Below are 7,014 nucleotides of genomic sequence, written 5' to 3' on the forward strand. Positions count from 1 at the left end.
AGATTTGTGCTGGAGCTTCCTGGGTCTGACCCTAACTCTAAACATAGATCCTCAGCTCACCCAGTCACCAAGACCAACCCCTGTGGCTCCCTGCTACCTTTCAGCTGAGATAGCCCCGTGCATCAGAACTCACTTGAGTCCTCACGGGAGATCTCTGGTTTGGTGTTGCTTCTGGCCTGGTGACTCCCCTGAGTGGAACCCTAACCCTAGCCAGGGCTCTGTCCCCCATGTGGCCAGAAGCCTTGGGTTCTGGAAAATCTGGGGCCCCATGCCCAGAAGTTGGGCTGGGTGAATTGGCATGACATAGCAGTAACATGTCATGTTTTCAGCCTGCAGAATGTCGCATCATTGGGGAAAGAGGTCCCAGCCTGGACCAGAGTGAGAGAAGGTACCCTGAACCCTAATTCAACTCCTGGCCGGCACCATGCCATGCACACTCAATTCAGTCCTCTGAACTGACACTTCTCCACCGGGAGATTCCGATGCTTGAGGCTCCTGGGATCAAAACAACCTTAGCTGCAGATATGCAGCTCACCCTAACCCTAAATCTACCCCTGTCACTCGCTGCCACCTTTTGTTGAGCCAGCCCCAATCATCAGCCCTCACTTCAGTCCTCAAGGGAGATCACAGGACTGGTTTTGCATCGGCCCTGGTGACACCCCTCAGTGGAACCCTAACCCTAGTTTGTGTTCTGTCCCCCAAGGTGCCCGATCACTGATTCTTGGAAAAGCACAAGCCCAGGGCCCAGTAGTGGTTCAGGGTGAATAGGCATGAAGTACAAAACACCACCTTGCCATGCCTTCAGCCTTCATGCTGTAGCACCGTGGGGGATGGAGGTCCTGGTGTCCCTGGACCTGAGCGAAGAAACGTTCCCTGAACCCCAGGGCAAAGCCTGGCCGACACCTTGCAATGCGCCCTAAACTCTCCCTCTGGGCAGACGCTGAATCTGTTGCCAAAGCCTCCTGTGATTTAACCCTAACCCTTCACGGATCTACAGCTCACCCTAACCCTAAGGGGACTCCAGTCACTACCAGGGACCTTTCAGCTGAGTCCGCTCCGTGCATCAGCCCTCACTTCAGTCCTTAAGGGAGATCACGGGACTGCTCTTCTTCCTTTTTGACTCCCCTGGGTAGAACCTTAACCCTAGCCAGTGCTCTGTCCCCCAGGGTGCCTGGAGCCACAGGATCTGGAAAAGCTCAAGCCCTGGGCCCAGAAGTGGTGCAGGGTGAATTGGGGTGTTATGAGGCAACACCATGCCATGGTTTAAGACTGCATGCTCTCGCACCATGGGCGAGGCAGGTCCCGGTGTCCCCAAACTTGAAAAGGAGATGGTCACTGAAGTCCAGGACAAAGCCGGGCAGGAACCTTGTCATGCAACCTCAACTCAGCCCTCCGGTTGGACGTCTATCTGCAAGGGGGACCTTAAACTTAGCCATGGATTGACAGCAGACCTTAACCCTAAGACTGATCCCCATGGCTCACTGCCACCTTTCAGGTGACCCAGCCCCCTGCTTCAATCTGCAAGAGAGATCATTGGACTCGTGCTGCTGCTGCCCTGACAACTCTCCTAACCCTAGCTGGGCTTCTGTCCCCCATGGGGCCTTGTGCCCCCAGTCAGGGAAAAAATCTGGTCCAGGGCTCAGAGGTGGTGCAGGGTGAATCAGTGTGAAATATGGAACAGCATGCTCCATGGTTTCAGCACCATGAGGGACGGAGGTCCGGGTGTCCCCAGACTCGAGCGAGAGACGTTCCCTTGAAACCCAGGGCAAACCCTTGCCTGTAGCTTGCTATGTGTCCTCAACTCAGCCTTCTAGGCGGACATGTCTCCGACAGGTGGATCTGTGCTGGATCATCTGGAGTCTAACCCTAACCCTAGCTCCAGTTCGACAGCTCACCCTAAGCCTGTCCAACCCCCATAACTCACCACCACATTTCAGCTTAGCCAGCCCCCCGTAGCAGGCCGCACTTCAGTCTTCAAGGGAGATCATGGGACTGGTGTTGCTTCTGCCCTGGCGACTCCCTTGGGTGGACCCTTAAACCTAGCCTGAGTTCTATCCCCCATGGGGTTCCGAGTACCAGGACCAGGAAATGCTCAAGACCTGAGCCCAGAAGTGGTGCAGTGTGAATTGGTGTAAAGTACGGAGAAACACTTTTTCATGTATTCAGGCTGATGCCGTCGCAGCGTGAGGGAAGGAGGTCCCAGTGTCCCTGAATCTGAGCAAGAGATGGTCCCCCTAAACCCAGTTCAAAGCCCCACAGGCAACTTTCCATGCGTCCTACACTCAGTCCTCTGGACAGATGCTGTTTCGCCGGGCGGAACATTTGCTGGAGTCCCGTGGGATCTATCCCTAACCCTACACAGGGAACTACAGCCCACCCTTACCCTAAGCCTATCCCCGAGACTCCCCACCACCTTTCAGCTGAGCCAACCCTTTGCATCGGCCCTCATTTCAGTCCTCAAGGGAGATCACGGGACTGGTGTGGCTTCTGGTGATTCCCCTGGGTGGAACCCTAACCCTAGCGGAGGCTGTGTTTCCCATGGGGCCCTGAATCCCAGGTCTGGGAAAAGCTAACGACCTGGGCCTAGAAGTGGTGCCGGGTGCATTGGCGAGAAGTAAGGAGAACCATCTTCCATGTCTTTAGCCTGCTAGCTGTCGAAGCATGTGGACGGAGCTCCCACTGTGTCGGGACCTGAGTGAGATGGTATCTTGAACCCCAGGGCAAAGCCATCCCGGGAACTTGCCATGCACCCTAAAATCAGCCCGCTGGGCAGATGCTTTTACACCTGGCATATTGGTTGCTGGAGCCTCCTGGGTTCTAACCCTAACCCTAGCTAAGCATCTCAAACTCACCCTAACCCTAATCCAACCCCAATGACTCCCCACCACTTTTCAGCTGAGCCAGCCTCGTGCAAGGTCCCTCACTTCAATTTTTCAGATCACGGGACTGGTGTTGCTTCTGCCCTGGAAACTCCCTTGGGTGGAACCCTAAATCTAGCCGGGGCACTGTCCTCCATGGGGCCCCAGCTTCTTGTTCAGGAAAAGCTGGGACCCCAGGGCCAGGAGTTGTGCAGCATGAATCAGCGGGACATAGAGAGCACCAACAGGCCATGTCTTCAGCCTGCATGTTGTCGCAGCATGGGGGATGTAGGTCCGGGGAAACCCCAGGGCAAAGCCATGCCGGCAACTTGCCATGTACTCTAAACTCAGCGGTGTGGGCAGCCACTTTTCTGCCTGGCGGATTGGTTGCTGGAGCCTCCTGGGATCTAACCCTAACCCTAGCCACGGATCTACAGCTTGCCCTAACTTTATGCCAACCCCATTGACACCCCACCACCTTTCTGCTGAGCCAGACTGGAGCGTCTCATCCTGTGAGATTATGTTTCAAAGAGAGTTATCTCTGAAAACGGGTGAAACCAAAGAAATGAGTGTTTTACATTTAGCACGTAGAAACAACACTGTTCAGATGGCATCATTCAGGTAGAATATAGTATAATGAAGGTAATAATGTTTCAAAACACGTTTGCAAGTAAATTGCAAGTGTTATATACTACATTCTGTGAAAGAACACTGTGGGGAATTCTTCATTCTACTAAGATTATGTGTTTCTAAGAGAGTTATCTTTCATAACGTGTGGAAACCAAAGAAATGAGGGGTTTATATTCAGCACTTAGAAACACTGTTCAGAAGATGTCTTTCATGGAGAATCTAGTATAACGAAGTTAATAATGTTTCAAAACACATGTTTGGAAGTAAAATGTAAGTGTTCTATACTCAATTCTGTGAAAGAAAACTGTGGGGGAATGCCTCATTCTCATGAGACTGTGTTTTACTAAGTTACTTATGTTTGAAAATGTGTGCGCAGACCAAAGAAATAAGTGCTTTACACTCAACTCTGAGAAACAACACTGTATGGAAAATATCAGTCAGGTAGCTTTTAGTATAAAGAAATTAATAATGTTTCAAAACACATGTTTGGGAGTAAAATATGTGTTATACACTCAATTCTGTGAAAAAACACCGTGGAGAATGATTCATTCAACTGAGATTATGTGTTTCTGAGATTTATCTTTCAAAACATGTGCAGAAGCCAAAAAATTAAGTGACATTCAGCACTTACAAACAACACCCTTCAGAAGGTATCATTCATGTAGACTCTAGTATAACGAAGTTAATCATGTTTCAGAACACACATTTGCAAGTAAAATGTAAGTGTTGTATACTTAAATCTGGGGAAGAACACTGGGGAATGATTCATTCAACTGAGATTATGTTTTTCTAAGAGAGTTATCTTTGAAAACTTGTGTGGAGACCTAATTAATAAGTGCTTTACACTCAACTCTGAGAAATAGCACTGTGTGGAAGGTATCATTCAGGTAGAATCTAGTAGAAAGAAGTTAATAATGTTTCAAAACACATGTTGGAAGTAAAATGTAAGTGTTATACACTCAATTCAGTGAAAGAACACTGTGGGGAAATGCCTCATTCTACTGAGATTACTATGAAAAATTATATGCCCAAAACTGGGACAATCTAGAAGAAATGGACAAATTTCTAAATGCCCATGCACTACCAAAATTCAAGCGGGAAGAGTTAGAAAAATCTGAACAGACCCATACCCAGTGAAGAAATCGAATCAGTTATCAAAAATCTCCCAACGAATAAAAGCCCAGGGCCAGATGGACTCCCAGGGGAGTTCTAACAGACATTTAAAGCAGAGTTAACACCGATCCTTCTCAAGTTATTCCAAGAAATATAAATGGAAGGAAGACTTCCGGACTCATTCTACGAAGCACATATCACCTTGATTCCTAACCCAGGCAGAGGCACAACAAAAGGAGAGAACTACAGGCCATATCCTTAATGAATACAGATGCAAAAAAACTCAACAAGATACTAGCAAATCAAATTCAATGGAATATATGAACAGAATTACCCACTACGATCAAGTTGGATTCATTCCTGGGTTACAAGGCTGGTTTAATATTTGAAAATCCATCAATGTGATACATCACATTAACAAAAGAAAAGAAAAAAACCATATGATCCCGTCGATAGATGCAGTAAAAACATTTGACAAAGTATAACATCCCTTCCTAATAAAAACCCTCGAGAAGGTTGGGATAGAAGGGTCTTACTTAAACATCATGAAAACCATTCATGAGCCCACCGCTAATATCATCCTTAAGGGGGAAAAACTGAGAGCTTTCCCGGAGATCAGGAACACGACAGGGGTGTCCATTCTCACCACTGTTAACATACTGCTGAAAGTCCTAGCATCAGCAATAAGACAACAAAAGGAAATAAAAGGCATCAGAATTGGCAAAGATGAAGTCAAACTTTCACTTTTTACAGATGACGTGATACTCTACATGGAAAACCCGATCAACTCCACCAGAAGCCTTCTAGAACTGATCCATGAATTCAGTAAAGTCGCAGGCTACAAAATCAATGTACAAAATCGTTTGCATTCTTATACACCAAAAATGAAGCAACAGAAAAAGAAATTAAGAAACATATCCCATTCACAATTGCACAAAAAATCAAAAATACCTAGGAATAAACCTAACCAAAGATTTAAAAGACCTGTATGATGAAAACTATAGAAAGCTTATGAAAGAAATTGAAGAAGACACAAAGACATGGAAAAACATTCCATACTCATGGATCAAAAGAATAAACATTGTTAAAATGTCATTACCCAAAGCAATCTACACATTCAATGCAATCCCCATCAAAATTGCACACGCAGTCTTCTCAATGCTAGAACAAATTATCTTAAAATTCCAAATAACCAAAGTAATATTGAAGAAGAAAACCAAAATGGGAGGCATCACAATCCCACACTTTAGTCTTTACTACAAAGCTGTCATCATCAAGAAAGTATGGTATTGGCATAAAAACAGACACATTGACCAATGGAATAGAATAGAGAGCCCAGAACTGGACCCACAAGTGTATGGCCAATTAATCTTTGAAAAAACAGGAAAGAGTATCCAATGGAAAAAAGACAGCCTCTTTAGCAGGTGGTGCTGGGAGAGCTGGACAGCAACATGCAGAAGAATGAATCTATACCGGTTTTTTTACACCATTCACAAAACTAAACTCAAAATGGATGAAGGACCTGAATGTGAGACAGGAAACCATCAAAACCCTAAAGGAGAAACCAGGACATAATCTCAACCTCAACCGCAGCAATTTTCTACTTGACACATCCCCAGAGGCAAGGGAATCAAGAACAAAAATGAACTATTGGGACCTCATCAAGATCAAAAGCTTCTGCACTGCAAAGGAAACAAAAACAAAACAAAACAAAACAAAAAACTAATAGGCAACCGACTGAAAGGGAAAAGATAGTGGCAAATGGCATATCAGATAAAGGGCTAGTATTCAAAATATACAAGGAACTCACCAAACTCCCTATCCCCAAAACAAGTAATTCAGTGAAGAAATGAGCAGAAGACATGAATAGACACTTCTCCAAAGAGGACATCCAGATGGCAAACAGGTATATGAAACTCAGTATCACTCATCCTTGGGGAAATACAAATCAAAACCACACTGAGATACCACCTCACACTGGTCAGAGAGTGGCTAAAATGAACAAATCAAGAGACTATAGATGCTAGGAAGGATGTAGAGAAATGGGCATCCTCCTACACTGTAGGTGGGAATGTAAACTGGTGTGGCCACCCTGGAAAACGGTGTGGAGGTTCCTCAAAAATCTATCAGTAGAACTCCCCTGTGACCCAGTAATAGCACTGCTGGGGATCTACCCAAGAGATACAGAAGTGCTGATGCAAAGAGCACATGTACCCCAATGTTCATAGCGGCACTTTCAACAGTAGCCAAATCATGGGAAGAGCCTAAATGTCAATCACCTGATGAATGGATCAAGACGATGTGGTGTGTATATATATATATATATATATATATATATATATATATATATATATATATATATATGTATGTATGTATATATACACACACACACACACAATGGAATACTACATGG

The sequence above is a fragment of the Suricata suricatta genome, chromosome 2, assembly GCF_006229205.1.
Source record: "Suricata suricatta isolate VVHF042 chromosome 2, meerkat_22Aug2017_6uvM2_HiC, whole genome shotgun sequence".
NCBI lineage: Eukaryota > Metazoa > Chordata > Mammalia > Carnivora > Herpestidae > Suricata > Suricata suricatta.